This window comes from Mus musculus, chromosome 1, assembly GCF_000001635.26.
Source record: "Mus musculus strain C57BL/6J chromosome 1, GRCm38.p6 C57BL/6J".
Taxonomy (NCBI): Eukaryota; Metazoa; Chordata; class Mammalia; order Rodentia; family Muridae; genus Mus; species Mus musculus.
Genome location: NC_000067.6, coordinates 34,602,366 through 34,618,581, shown reverse-complemented (window position 1 = coordinate 34,618,581; position 16,216 = coordinate 34,602,366).

Genomic DNA, 16,216 nt, shown 5'->3' with positions numbered 1-16,216 from the left:
CCAGGGGAGTTTTGCTGGAGAGCATGCATGTGATGTCTCTTTAGCATGAAAATCTCCAGACCTTGCTGGAATAGATTGCCCATGTTTTGGAGTCAGATGGCCCACTGATGATTCCATTGCTTTGGAACTTGGTGACTAGGATACCCCAGCTATACTGACCAGTTTTTTTCTGTATTAAAGAGTTGTTTTCTTGTGGGAGACAACTTTCACTGTCTGGGTCTAGCCTAGACATAGGGTCAGAGTTCTTAACTGTAATCAGGGGTATAATAAATATACCCTGAAAGGTGTATAATAAATATATACAGACTACTTTATGGGTACAAGCTGACAGGCAATTTTTCAAGGCTCAAAGTTCCTCTCTCTTCTCTCTCATCTCTCCTCTCTTTCTTGCTCATTCACTCGCACACACTCTGCGTTCTCTTGCGTGCTTAGCTTTTCTTCTGTGTGCTTTTCTTTTCGTGAACTCTCACGCTCCTACAGACCTCTGTGTGTTCCCCTTTCACTGTCTCACATGCACTCTCCACACACACCTCACACACACTCTCCGTACACACCTCACACACACTCTCCGTACACACCTCACATTCTCTCTCCGCTCACTCTTCATGCTCTCTTCTCATGCTCTCCACATTCACCTCACTTGCTCCTCACTAGTTCTCTACGTGCTCTCTAGCCTTTCTTGTGCCCCAGTCTTTTATTAATACTCCAAAAGCAGGTAGAAAAAAAGACATTGTATAAGCATTGCCAAATCAAATCCAAAAGAATAACCACATCTCACAAAGAATCAAGAATTAGGATTGTTCTTTCAAAGTTTCCCAGGCCTGTAGCCAAAATAAGAATAACTGCAAACTTATCATTATTTAAACTTTAACTTTTGACTTCAGAGCTCAAAGCTACCTTCATTTTCCAGTGAAGCTCTAATGATAAATGACATGGGCAAAGCTGGCAGGCAGCGGCCGAAAAGAATCAAGTTAACTCTTAACTCAGTAGTTCCACTAGCTTTCTGCTTCTGTACATTGCACACAATGACTCTCCTAAGAGTCCCAGTGTTTTGACTTAGTTTTAATAGTATATAATTGTATGTATTCTATACTTGTTTATCCAGGAACCACTCTGAAATGTACAAAACGTATTTCATAACTTCAATAGTTTATTACTTCCTTGGGGTTCCAATGTTGGCTCAAATCCATTTTATAAAAATGTCTTCAAACTTTCTTTGCAAGTGAAGCATTAGTCTGGAACGGCTACTGTGCAGTTATTGCATTGTGTCCAAGATGAGAACATACAGCATGCACCTGGGCCATTAGGACTGTGCTGTGCCGTGCCCCATGCCTCAATTTTTAATTAATTTAAGAATCATTACATCAATGAACATCTAGTTTCACAGAATTCCCCAGAGCAGAAGGAGAAAGAAGTACGCAAGTAAGATATAATAGAATAATTATGCACACCAAGGTCAACTGAGAAGTAGTCATGCCCAAATGAAATCTAAACAGGGCTAAGGTTAGGAGAAATGGAAACAAATGTTTTTGCTTTTTTGTTTGTTTGTTTGGGGGATTGTTGTTGTTGTTTTGGGTGTTTGTTTGTTTGTTTGTTTGTTTTACAAAGAGCTGTCATGGCTACTGAGATGTCTCCATCCCCGCCCACTGCAGGCAATCCCTTATTTCAGAATTCAGATGTCGGGTCCCCTGGAAGGTTGTGTCTCCTGCTTCTCAGGGTCCCAGAGGCCATCCTTTTTTTTTTTTTTTTTTTTTTTTTACAAGGAGCTGCTGTGGGCCTCTGAGATGTCTCCATCCTGGCCTACTTCAGGCAGTCCCTGTCATTGTATACTGTCCCCAGCATTTTACCTGCTCAGACACAGCTGACTAAAGACTTGCCCCTCTTGTCAGGGACCTTAGTAATGTTGGGTTGGTCCTATCACTTGTGGAAAATAAAACCTGTAACTATTTTTACAGCCCCACTGGCTAAAACTGACCTTCTTCCCTCCTGTATGGTGAGGACTGGTTCCCGTTTATGACTGTGTGGTTGCTGTCTTCTTTTAGTCTAGACAGTGCAGCCCAAAAAGCCTATCTCCACTTTTCCCCGGACCTGTCTCTAACTTGCCTGGGTCCCCAACACTCACTAGGCTCCTGAGGCACCGGGTAATATTTGCCATGCTCATTTTAGAATTGATGGGAGCAGCTAAGAGATTTTGATTTTGTCGTGTGATTGTCCTTGGATCTTGGAAAAGAAACTTCAAAAGTTTAGAAAGTTTGAGAATATGAATGGGTCCTGATTACTGGAGATTGCTCAAAAGATTTAAAATAACCACGACTGTGTAAGAGAAAAGCATACACTAGATAAGAGACCCCTGAGGGGAAGCCAGAGACACCAGGAGGGGAAGAGGGAAGAAGGATGCCTGGTTCCATAGCAGTGAATACAGAGGGTCCACATTGCAGGCTGTACTGGCTCTCCTCTGGGGGCAACACAGGTGGCTGTACAAAGCTCAAATAACCTGGCACGTCTCCTAGACCAGCACTGTATCCAATTCTGTTAACTTCACCCAGCCGGCCTGCTACCAGACACTAACCCAACAGAGCCTTTTCCACAGAGCATAGGAGTTGTGGTCATCAAAATCCCTCAACCTTCATGGGGACACAACAGGAGGTGACTTTGTGATTCTGAAGTGGATGCAGACAGGATGCTTAGCCATGAAACATCATGAGGGGAAGGTACATTCTAGATGCTTTCCCAGGTCACATCACTTAATTTCCAGCATGTGGACCTTGTAGCTCACCTAATCCAGTTGGGCACCAGCAGTTTGGCTTCAGCTTGTAGGTGTGACCATGGGACCTCTTAGTGACTACCATTTTGACTACTGCAGGTGGAGGAGACAGACCCCATTATTTGTACCTCATGCAACATGGGACCTGGAAGGGTGGCATGCTCCCCCCACACCCGACCCCTAGGTATATTATCAGTGGTACAAGATTGACCTGCTGCTATGTTTGTCAAGGAAAAGGTGTGTTTTAAAAGGTCTGCCTGTTTAAGAGGACAATGCTACCGGTAGGTTTTCCTAGGATCCCTCTACCTTGTTGAGTTGTCGTGGTTTGAATTCTCCCAGCTCCTCGGTCTACCAAGTCTATGTGTAAGCCACTGGACCAGGGATTCCCTATACCTTCCGATGGAATGTTTATCTCAAGGCTTTGCAAAAAAGTCTGAGGTTTAAGACCCAGTCTTTTGAAGCCTTTTTCTGGGAGACCTAGTCTTTTCCCCAGATATTCTAAATTCTGAGACAGAAAGGAAGGTAGACCAGGTGCCGATGGTATATTCCAAGAGTGAGGTAGATGTGAGGCTGGATCCACAGATGCCCTGTGCCTGTCAGCTGGCAACAGTTGTGCGACTCACAGATTTGGCTCAGGAATCCTGGGGTGGTTCTCCCTCAAAAGTGCTGCACTCACTCAGAAGGCCATCTGACAGGGGCTTTGCTCTACTCTGTGTTTAGACCAAATATGACAGAATGGATCACTTTCTCTGATGACCTGAGCCTGTAGGTGTTCTAACCTCTTGTCTGCTGGGGCCGGGGATGGGGCACGGGGCTCTTCGTGCTAAGTCATGCAGTAGGGTAGGTAACCATATGGTCTGCTTGGGATCTGTAGTTATGGGTGGATTATTTGAAATCACTCTTCATCTGGCTGTATAGACAGACATGTAGGGAGCCTTGATTTGCTTCCTGTCCTGGTCTTCAGCCTGGGTTGGATCTCTGAACAACCATTCAGAGTGGGACCTCCATAGTGAGATCCAGAGGGCCATAAAAGTTGTAGGAAGGATGGGACACAGATTAGTGGGTGAGAATGTATTCTCAGAAACTAAGAGGGCACCTCATTCACCGAGACGGATTCTCAGCATGGTGTCTGGTTCATGTTCTCCTTTCTTTCTGGCTTCAGGAGGCTGTACCACCAGCAGCTTTGTGCCTTTTCTGAGGTAAGGTCCATCTGCCTTATCAGGACTCCTTTTGCCTGCTTCTGTGAAAGCCTGCCTGTCAGGCAGAGTTAAGACAGGCCAGAGTTTACTGGTAGATTTCCTGGCCTGCTGACCCATGGAAGGATAACCTCATGTTGAGGCTCATGTTGAGGGGCTCAATGTTCTATCAATCTTGGTGGAAGGAAGAGGGAGGACTATGGAGGCCTCTAGATGGGTACAGATATCAAATGTATATCAGCCATTGTCTCTGCTGGCTTGGGACCTTGTTTACCACTGTATTATAAAGTATGTGAAGCCCAAGAGAAGCTCGAGGCGGCTGCAGTACTGACTGGACAGCCCTCTCCATTCCTAACCTTTGTCCCTGAGTCTGCTTCTCAGCCTTTCCTATGAACCTTCCCCCCCCCCCCCAGAAGACTGCTTCATTTTGTACTGGCCATTCCTGTACACTGCCTCTGTCCTTTCTAGGACAGTTAGCTCTTCTTGGCTTTGGACTCCCATCACAGGTACAGATGTCTGCATTTCAAGCTTTATTCATGCCCCACCCCAGGAGGAGTTAAATCTTTCTTGCTTGGCTCCTGTTCACTCCTCAAGCCAGCATGTCCCATTTCTTCAGCCAGCTGGGAAGATGCCAAAGCCACTACGTAGACCATAGCCTCACAGACGTGCCTGGTCATTAGGCTCCCAAATTGACTACTTTTAGGATCCTTTGTCTATCACCAAGTGACTGTTGTTGTTGTTGCTGTTGTTGTTGTTGTTGTAGAGAAATATCCCTTGCTCTGCAGTAGTTACCTCAACTCACCTCTTGTTTGAACAAGCACAAAAGGGTCCATCCCTCAGACATCCTATCCCATCACTGTGAGCACCAGGGCAGGAGGAAAGCACATGCTCTGCTGAGCCATCTTTATCTTTCCACCAAAGTTACCCTTCTTTTCCTCATGGGCTCTGTTCACAGGGGCTGAGACATGCAGTTGCCATTCGTTATTGTTGTGTCTCTTCTTTCCCAGTTCTAAGTAAAGTATGCTGGGGTGATGCAGGTAAGGCAGTCACTTGAGACCATGGACTTGATTCATGGTGGGCACAGCTGGTGCTCCTTGGAGGACAGTTCTGCAGCCGTTCTGCCCCATGGACAACAGGAGCACTAGATGTTGGCTTACCCAGGAACCTCTCTAGCCTCTTCCTGCTGGTGATAGGAAGGCCCCAGCCTGCCCAGGGTGGTCATGGCCCAAAATTAACAACATATGATAGTGGGCCCATAAACAGTTGAATCATAGATTCAAATGTTCTTACAGAATTATCAGTAAAAGATCCTTAACCCATTTTGATTCCCTTGAATTTAGATGAGGAAAATCAGACCTGTATCTGCATTGGGATTTTCGGGGTCCCAGTGCCAATCTAAGGGAAAACATGCTACTAGAATATTCCACATTTCTAAAGAAGGTTATGTCTCTTTGTGGGCGTGGGGGCTCATTTGCAATATCAGAATAGAAAGGATATTTAGCTATCAAAATTGGGAAGCACACTTTTAATATGGAGCAATTCTTTCCATAGGGATGTTTCCCTGTGCTTGGTAGATGCCTCCATGGAGGATCCAAACATGGCTAGAACCCAAGTGTCTAATTTGAACTGTGGTTGAGCCCAGATGATTATGAGAAGAGCAGTGGAACATAGAGCATTGTCCCCAACTGCCATCCTCACTGTACATAGGCATTTCTCTCCAACTGCTGTCCTACCTATACATAGGGCATCTTAGGCCAACTGACTTTACCTTGTACATAGAGCATCTTTCTCCAACTATCTTCCTCACTATACATAGCACATTTCCTGCCAACTCCCTTCATTCCTGTACATAGAGCATCTTTCTCCAATTGTAAGCCTGTATCTTCATAGGGTAGCTCTGGCCAACTGCCTTCCTCCCTGCCAGTACAAAACCTTAACTGGAACAAAATTCTTCTGTGAGGCCATGAACCAACATCTCAGAATTGACATCTCTCAAAGACCATAAAGATTAAGAGTGCGAGCAGTAGAACATGGCACGCTTCTGTCTACGTACTTTGGGGTAGAATATTCCCCAGTTCCTTAGAATGCTAGATAAGGGTGTGTCAGGTTGCATCTTGGAGGTATTGTGCAGAGATAGGAGTATCCCATGGAATCAGTAAGATCTCTCCAACTCCTAGGCACCATACCTGGCAAATCAGGAACGTTCAATTATGAGAAGATGTGTAACTGAAAAAGCCATAAACCATGAAGAAGGGGTGGGAAACAAGGAATGAATTGTATAAAGTTCTGCCTGGAGTCATCTAGGAAACCTAGCCTCATGGTCAGCAGCCCCCAAAAGATCCAACTCAGTAGTCAGTATATGGTCCTTTTTCCAATTGCCCAGGGTCCATTTGGGACCATAAATATCACCTGCCACAGAAAATCACAGGCTGTGGTGACCATAAAAAGGGTAGAGATCACCGAGAAGCTCATCAGGAGGATCCGATCAGAAATATCAACATTGGAGAGACACTTCACCATCCTAACATCATCAGCCTGTTCCAGGTTCTAGTAATATCAAACCCCATCAATTTTATAACAAAGTACTCTCTGGGAAGAAACTTCCTCAACATGATAAGTAAGGATGGCCCTATGTAGGAGGATAATATTCAGCCACAAAGTACTGCCACAACCTTGACATTGTCCACTGAGGCATAACACCCCAGAATATCCTCAGAGATATAGATGGTAATGTGAAGATAATAGATTTTGGCCTCGCCATCCAGCACTTTACTGAAATGACAGTGTGGGACCAAGGATTTTTATGCTTCAGAGCCCTTACTAGAGAACCCAAGGAGGCAGATGTGTGGAGTCTCGACATGCTCCTGTTTTATCACCACTGGGTACCACCCCTTCAGAGGAAGCACCATGAAAGAAATTGAGAAAATGATTGCAACAGGGACCTGTGACATGACAACTCATGTCTCTGAGCAACATTTGAAAACCTAATTCACCAGATCCCCACAGTTTCCTCAGAAACTGTTGAGGCCCTCTATTAAAGACATTGAGAGATAACTATGGGTCATGAAATGTGAAATAAATATCCCAAAAGTGACCATATAGATCCTAACATTATAGACACGCTATGAGGCATGAGGTTTAATGCAAATGGGATCTTGGAATCCTTGCAAGAAATATGGGGAAATGATTGGTACATATTTGATTTAAAAAAAAAAAAACAGATGCACAAGGGGTTTGAGCATGAATCTAACACTTCAGCCAAGCCTGTGGATCTGTGCCCTAACCCAGCCCCATCACCAGCACATCCTACTATCTCTGGTGTTCCCCAAATGTCCAGTGATCCCAACTTTGGCCTCCTCCACATCTTGCCCTCAGGAGAGCACTGACCTGTTGCCCCGACAGTATCAGGAAACAAGGTGGCAAGAAGTGCTTCCCAGCTCGCCTTTAGTTTACATTGTCCCAAGAAGAAGGGCAGAGATACTGCCTGTGCTCTCCATTCAGGAGCTGTGGCTGTCCAAAGTGTCTGTCTGCCTCAGCAAATCCCAGGAGGAAATGCCACTGCCACCTGAGGAAAACGCTCACAAGGAAACTTCATCTCCCGCCTCAGAAGTTTGGGTGCTTCAAGAGAATTAGAGCTTGACTATGAAGACTCTGTTGCTTTCTGAGGGCTCCGAAGACAACAACCACCATATAGCTTCCAAGAAAGTGGCTTCCCAGAAAAAGACTGGACACATAACCCAGTGAAAGGGTAAATAAGCATGGGAGGGTACATCACAACCTTGACATTGTTCACTACACCATTCTAACTCCATTCCTCTTCTAGGTTCTAGTAACATCAAAACAAATTAATTCCATAAATGAGTATTCTCCAGGAGGAAAATAATTTGAATTAATAAAGGAGGATGCCCTGCTGTAGGATGAAGAGGCAAAGAAACTATTAGGGCAGATACTGGCAGCAATAAAGTCCGGCCATGTCCTTGACATTGTTCATTGATACATTGGACCTCAAAACATCTTGCAAGATGCAGACAAAACATGAATCTAATAGAAGATGATTTCCTATTTTTTTCATGAAGAATTCATTACTAATATTTTTGAATATCATGTAGTATTTCTGTTATTTCAAAATTTCTGTTCATTGAATTAAAAGATATGAATATGAGGGTACATCTAGGGAAAAGTTGCTGTGATATCATTTTGATCTAGTATGTCTTAAATGTGAAGAGCTGTGCATATATGTGTGCATTAAAGAATACATACATACAGACTTAAATAAAAAAGCTTTTCTATAACACACAAAAAAAGATGATTTCCAAGTTGCAGATCAAAGTTCTTATCAATAAACCTGTGTCTTCCAACATATAAGAGTTATCTGTGCACCAAGAGGCATTCCTTGAGAAGAATGAACAAATATCCGGGTAACCTAGATGTGGTATCAACAACAGAGCACAGAATTATTCTACCCAAGTCTAACTTATTCGATCAGTGGGTTTACTGGAGCTCTAGTATGCATGTGGAGTCAATTATGAGAAGGATTGACTCAAGGGCAGTTTATCTCAAAATGCCTGACCCAGCTCTGGCTTCAGCTTAGGAAAGCTGCCTTTCTGGAACTTCTGGTAACTGGATATCAGCCCTTGCTTGTCATTGTTGAGGGCCATAAGTACCCCACATGCGTTAGACTATGGATTGGCTCTCCCTTAAATAAGCTACATTCTAGCAGTCCCAAAGGGTATGATATTCTTCACAGCAAAAGCCACTGAAGTTTCTACTGGCTTTGACTTCTGCATGAGCAAATATCTGCCTATTTGATCCACTGAAGCAGTAGTTACCCAATGTCTGCATCTTTCTTACTTTTGCTGTAATAAGACAGCATGACCAAGGCAGCAAACGTATAAAAGTGAATGTGTACTTCAGACTAATATTTACAAACTGAGAGTCTACTGTGGTACAGGATAGGCATTGTGAGTGGAACAGCTGAGAGCTCACTTGGCCCACAAGTGGGAGGCAGAGAGGGAATCACTGAGACTGCCCTGGGCTTTGAAACCTCCAAACCCAGCCCCAGGGACAGAGCTCTTCCCCAAGACCACACCCTCTAATCCTTCCCAAAGAAGGAACCAAGTATTGAAGCACATGTCCCTCTGTGGACCAACCTCATTCAACCCCCTAAATACATCCTTAGCATTGTCACTAGGAAGAAAAAGGCCCTGAAGGCAAAAGTCAAGACAGCCACAGTGCAGATGTGGTGAGAGGGATACTCTCCATTTGTGAGGGAATTGTAAGTGAAAAAAAAAACACCATGTGCATAAATCTGTGCTCTGGTTGGGGTATTGTCCCTATAGTGCAGGGTGCTGTTTTTTTTTTTCTTTTTCTTTTGTTGCAACCAAAAGACTCCTATCTACCTATCTTGCATTAATTTCTATTCCATTTGTATCTTTCCAACAAGGTTACCCTTCTTTTCCTAATGGGCACTGTTCACAGGGGCTGAGGCCTGCAGTTGCTGTCTTTTATTGTTGTGTGTCTCTCTTTTCTCAGTCTGAATAAAACTAAGTAAAAGTACACTAGGGCAGGTCAGGCAGTCACTTGAGATGGTGGACCTGACACATGGCACTTCTCTGTGAAGGACATTTGTACAGCCACTATGTCCATGGACACAGGAGCTCCAGATATTTGCTAGCCCAGTAGCCTCTTGGGTCTGTTGCTGCTGGAGTAAGACAGGCCTTAGTCTGTCCTAGGAATGTTTGTCCATCATTAGTAATAATATGTTTATTGCCTGCTTTAAAGAGTTGGCGCGCATACTGAAATGATTGGACGTGACTGTTCAGAATTGTCAGTGAAACATCCTTTACCTATTTTGATTCTTTTTGAACCTGACCAGGAAAATCAGATCTGTATCTGCATTGTGGTACCCAGGAGTCCCAGTTTCAATCTTAGGGAAAACATTCTACTATGAGACGCCAGCATTCCTAAAGGAGGTTATTTGTCTTTTGTGTGGCTCCTTTAGGAATATCAGAACAGAGAGGGTACTTAGCTATTACAATTTGGAAGAACTCTTTAACATGGGCAGTTCTATCCTTAGGGATGTCATCTTTCTCCTTGGTAGATCCCTCCATGAGTGAGGCAAACATAGCTAGAACCTAAGTGTCCAATATGCACCTCTGGATAAGCCAAGATGATCGTGAGTAGAGCAGTTGAACATAGAGCATTGTCCCCCCAACTGCCATCCTCCGTGTACATAGACATTTCTCTCCAACTGCGTTCCTGCCTATACATAGAGCATCTTTCTTCAACTACATTACTCCCTATTCATAGGGCATGTCTTGGCAACTGCCTTCTTCCTTGTATCTAGAGCATCTTTTCCCAATTGCTTCCCTGCCTACACATAGGGCATCTCTTCCCAACTGCCTTCCTTCTTGTACATAGAATATCTTTCCCCAATTGCAATCCTGTTTGTACATAGGGCAGCTCTGGCCAACTGCCTTCCTCCCTGCCAGTAAAAAAACCTTAACTGGAGCAAATTCCTCTGGGGGACCAAGAACAAACGTCTCAGAATTGACATCTCTCAAAGACCATTCAGATTAAGAGTGGGAGCAGTAGAATGCAGAAGCTTTGGAGTAGACTTTCTGCAGTTCCTTAGAATGCCAGATAAGGCTGTGTCCGGTTAGATCTTGGAGGTATTTGTGCACAGATAGGAGCATCCCATGGAAACTTAAGTTCAGTCCAATCCCTAGGCCCTCTCCCTGACAAATCAGGAAAGTTCAATAATAAAAAAGCATTAACGCATGAAGAAGGGGTTAGAAGCAAGGAGCAAACTGTCTAAAGTACTGTCAGGAGCCTTCTAGGAAACAAGCCTTATGGCCAGCAACTCCAGAAAGAACCAACTCAGGAGTCAATGTATTGTTCTTTTTCCAATTAGCCAGGGTGCATTTGACACCATGAATCGTGCCTGCTACAGAAAAACTCAGGCCATGGTGACCCTAGAAACTGAAGAGATCATTGAAAAGCCCATAAGTAGGATCCTGTCAGAAATAGCAACATGGGAGACACTTCACCATCGTAACATCAAAACAGGTCCATCTTGTTACTCAGTACGCTCCAGGATGAAACTTCTTTGAACTGATAATGGAAGCTGGCCCACTACAAGAGGAAGAGGCAAAGAATATATTCGGGTATTTTGTGTCAGTCATAAAGTACTAGTATAATCTTGACATTGTCCATAGAGATATAATCTCCCATAGTATCCTAAGAAATGTATAGAGTAATATAAAACTGATAGACTTTGGCATGACCATCAAGTGCACCTTACTGAAATGGCAGTTGGGGACCAAGGGCTTCATTTCCTTCTGTTGTCTCCTGAATGGGAGTCTCGGTTAGTGTGAAACCCTCCGGTATTCTTCTGTGGCTGTCCCTTGTATGAGCAACAGCAAACTCGCAGGAGTAGTGCCCCTTGCCATTTGGGCAATAATCTGATTGCAAACTGTTTGCAAACGGAGAGGAGCCATAGAACAGGCAGAGGAGAGAATAAAGGCTTATCTTTAAGGGTTATTTTACAGTCTGTTGCTCAAAAGGGTTCCATCCTTGAATCTTCCCCAGATTGAAATGGTAAGGCCCTCACACCTGGAGAATAGTGTTTAGAGACTGGCCTCCTGTAGGGAGGCAGGGACAGATTTTGTCCCTTGGATAGGAGTTTAGTGTGATAGAAAGAAGTCCCTGTCATATGAGAACCCAGAGAATGGCAGCCTCTGTAAACCAGGAAGTGGTGTCACTGGGAATTCACTCATCTGTCACCTGATGAGTACCAATTGCAAATGCATTTTCCTCTGGTCTCTGAGCAAGAGCTGAGGGCTAAAGTGATAAGAACATGCCTGAGTCTGCAGAACTATGCCACAGACAGACAGACATTCTACTGTGCACAAAAGTAAGACTCCAGAAAGAGAAAATATATTCTCTTTGAAATAGCTGTGTCCCCAGGTTGCATCCTAGGAATATCACAAACTTGTTATAATGGATTGAAATATCATTCAAGTCACGTTAACTTCATTATGGAGTATGAGAATCCTTATGGAGTATGAAAGTATTACTAAATGCAGTTGACAATATCATGGTAATAGACATCTGTCTAGAGACAGCGTGCGGTGAGAGCTATAAAAGAGCACTGGGAGATGCAATGGGAGGAACAATTAATTCAGGGGATCAAGGGGGCAAGCTGCAGAATCGAGGGACCCAGAGACCTCATTTGTTGTGTGACCTCCATCAAGCCACTGAGTTGTATTAGTATTCCTTAGTATGCACACTGCTCCTCAAAAATGCCTGCTTGGCCTCCCTTAGAAGTTGCAGGACACATTACAATGCGCTCTTCATGGAGAACTCTTCTTTTAACATGACAGCCAGGGTATGTGTCTGAGTATCTGCATTCATACCAAAACGTAGAGGTCCAAGTGCCCAGCCCAGCCCTAAACATGCATCCATTCATGTCATCCCCACCCCTCCCACTATCACCCAAGTGCTGGGAGACAGCATTTCAGCGCAGGGCTCCTCCCCTTATGTTCAGTCTGTAACCCAGCCCTTCTTCCTGAGGTTTCCCTATGTAGTCCTCTATGGGAACTCAACCTGGACCCAGGTTAAAGGATTCCCAGGAACTGATCTTACTATTACTGTGCTCATGCCATAAGCACAGTGGGATGCTTGACCTGGGCATCTTTCTATGTGTACACAAGGAGGCCCTGCCATTCTGTCCTTGCTGGAAGCCTGGAGAGTCCTCATGGCTAGAGAGGGTCATCTGCAGGACAAGCCTGGGCTGCTTAGCTGAGGCCCGCCAACTTTTCCAACCTCTCAGGTTCCCAATGATATGTGAAGATCACTTAGGAATCCCCCAGGGTGTTTCTAGCGAGCAGAGGTGTGGGGAGCGGGTGTGGCGGCAGTCCCAAAGGCGCCAGAGACTGCAGCTAAGTCATATGACTTGCACCTGACTTCCTCATATAAGACACAAACATCTTGAGTGCTGGGCAGGTGTACCAGGATACAGGTGAATCCAATTTGGTGGAGATTTGCCCCTGCTGCCCTGATTAGCTGAGGCTGCGTGCCTGGTGAGGGGGCGTGGCCTGCGGTTCGTGGATGAGAGAGAGTATAAAAGGAGTGAGAGGCCCAGGGTTCGGGGGAGATATAAAAACAAGGGAGATATAAACAGGGGAGATATAAACAAGGGAGATATAAACAAGAAGAAACAGGACTGAATAAATGTGTGCAGAAGGATCCTGTAGCAGCGTCGTTCTTCCTGGCCAGTTGAGCGCGCGCAACAAGTGGTGCCGAAACCCGGGACAAGAAACATCTTCAGGCACAAGCGAAGACCCCCTGCTACAGGGAGGATTCAGAACTGCATAACGGGGAAGAAGGGGTTAATAAAGGTTCCCGTGAAACAGACTGTTGAGAAGGATCCGGCGTGGATTCAGAACTCTTCAGCTGGGGAACGGTACTGATGAAGAGAAAGAAGAAAGATGAAGACTGAATAAACTGCTGTTAGAAGGACTGGTGGTCACGTCGTTCTTGCTGGTCGAGAGCGGGCGTGACAATTGGTGGCCCGTACTGGGAACCGACTCCCCCACCGAGTTCAGAACTTTCAGCAGTCAGTGGTTGCCGGCAGGGTAAGTTCATGGTGAGTGAAACTTGCGACCCCAGGAGTTTGGGAAGGACCTCGGATAAAATAGAGGTGAGCATAAAGTTGCCAGCAAGCAGGCACAAGGTAACGAAAGGTTCCCGGCTTTGGGACAAGTTAAGGTTCCTGGTTTGGGGACAAGTTAAGGAACTATGATAACCTCAGTGTAGTGATCAATAGATCCTCGCTGTGTAGTTATGCTTTTTTCTCCCATTGACCCTTTGTGGGTAGGTCTGGTAGTTTTGGTCTTGTTTGTTCTGATATATGGACTCTGTTACTGTTTGAATCAAGAGGCAGTCAAGACAGGTCAGAAAATCCTTATAGAGCAACAAGAAAGTATGTTGGAAGAGAAGGGCTTAAAAAGAAAAAGGAAAAAGAAAGGAGACACAGTGTTATCAGGTGGACAGAAAGGACAAAATAAAAGAGCTGAGGCAGAGGAGGAAGGCGAATTAGCTTTTGCTCCCCCTCCCTATGCCTCCTCGTCAGCCATCTATGGGCAGACCTTCTGTCCGGAGGTCTGGAAAGAGGATAGATTCTCCTTGCTGGGATGTCCTATTTTCACTGATCAAGCTGAATTTGCATGGGATAGAGATATGCTGCTTGATCAAGGTAGATTTGCACAACAACAGACAGGATATCCAGTGCAGGTGTTTGAGCAGGTGAATCAGATTGCTATAAGGGCGTGGAAATCATTGCCTAACAGAGGGGAAGCTAGTGAAAACTTGACTCTCATATTGACTTCCCAGATGGACACACAGGTGATTGAGGTTATGGTCTCATCACCACGAGGTATTGTGTCCATCCCCCCCGGGGATCGACCAGATCAGGTGTTGATGTGGGCGAGAGGGTCTGTTTGTGTGTTTCCACAGGACCAGACGGAACCTCTTTGGGTGCTGGAGAGATTGGTGAGACGCTGCAAGAATGAGGCTCCTGATCCAGTTGCCCCTGTGGATGTGGTGGATGATCCCACAAGCACAAAGGATGGAGCCGAGATGAGAGATCCTTTCGGTATTCCAGAAGCCGATACCAGCTCGACATGACATTCAAATTTTTCCACGCTTTTTGATCCCTGAATTCCCCTTAAAGAGATATCCCCTCTGGCTATCTATCCCTTGCTTCAGGGAAGATGAGCGGGGATGAGAGCCCTGGGATGTATGCTTGTTATAGTGTGTGTGTGTTTTGTGTTTGGCACATGTGTTAGGTGCAGAGTGTGCGGCCCGCACTTTCGCCATGGTAGCATAGGCTTTTGCTGCAGTGGAGGCGGGACAATCTCCTCAGATTCGGTTTGCCGCTCTAAAAGAAATTATGCTGCGTTATGCCGTGGGGTGCGAGGCTAAGCACTGCACAGAGGATAGCTGCTGTTGGCATCCTGTGGAAGGCACGTCTGATTGCATGAAGGTTCAGTGTCCTAGTTCCCTTCCCCCAGGAAAAACGACACGGGAGCTGGCCAAGACCTCTCTGGGTGATGAGCCTAAGGGATGGTTTTGTGTAGGGCCCCTATGCTTGCACACTGGGGATCAGACCTCTACCTTCACCCATGAGGCTTGCTTGCAGCAATTAAGATCTGGCCATAGGTTAATTAACATCCTGGCCTTTTGATGCACCTGCCACAAGCAAAACACAATCTCCCCAGGAGTGGCTTGGCATGATAGAGAGGTAGTCAGTGATAAGACTCCCTGGGCATGTCACCAACCTAAGACAGGGATCAAACCAATGCTGTTTGTCACCCAAGGACGGGTAAGGGACATGGCTGCGGGGGGCTATCTACAGACATTCTCTCTGCCAAAAAAGAAAAAAGGGGGAATTGTGGGGAGCGGGTGTGGCGGCAGTCCCAAAGGCGCCAGAGACTGCAGCTAAGTCATATGACTTGCACCTGACTTCCTCATATAAGACACAAACATCTTGAGTGCTGGGCAGGTGTACCAGGATACAGGTGAATCCAATTTGGTGGAGATTTGCCCCTGCTGCCCTGATTAGCTGAGGCTGCGTGCCTGGTGAGGGGGCGTGGCCTGCGGTTCGTGGATGAGAGAGAGTATAAAAGGAGTGAGAGGCCCAGGGTTCGGGGGAGATATAAAAACAAGGGAGATATATAAACAAGGGAGATATAAAAACAAGGGAGATATGAAAACAAGGGAGATATAAACAGGGGAGATATAAACAGGGGAGATATAAACAAGGGAGATATAAACAAGAAGAAACAGGACTGAATAAATGTGTGCAGAAGGATCCTGTAGCAGCGTCGTTCTTCCTGGCCAGTTGAGCGCGCGCAACACAGAGGGAGCCCAGTGGATCTAGTGAAGTCTGTGGATCACTCAGACAGGATCATCTGGATGCTGGAGTTGATAAGGAGAAGCAATGCCCTGCTGCAGAATGGGAATCCCAGCGAAGGAAAGAACCCTGACCACCAGAGGGCAGCAGAGCTCAGCACAGTGCAGTGCAGGCCGGGTGCTCTGGGAGGCAGCAGTCCGGCAAGGTTTCTGTGACTGCCAGGGAATTGAACTCAGAGACCTGAATCCAAAAACATCCTGCTATGGGAGGCAGAACAACAAATTTTGTGACTTTGGAGACCAGGTTCATGGGCAGGAGAACCTGGGCACATTCTAGGTT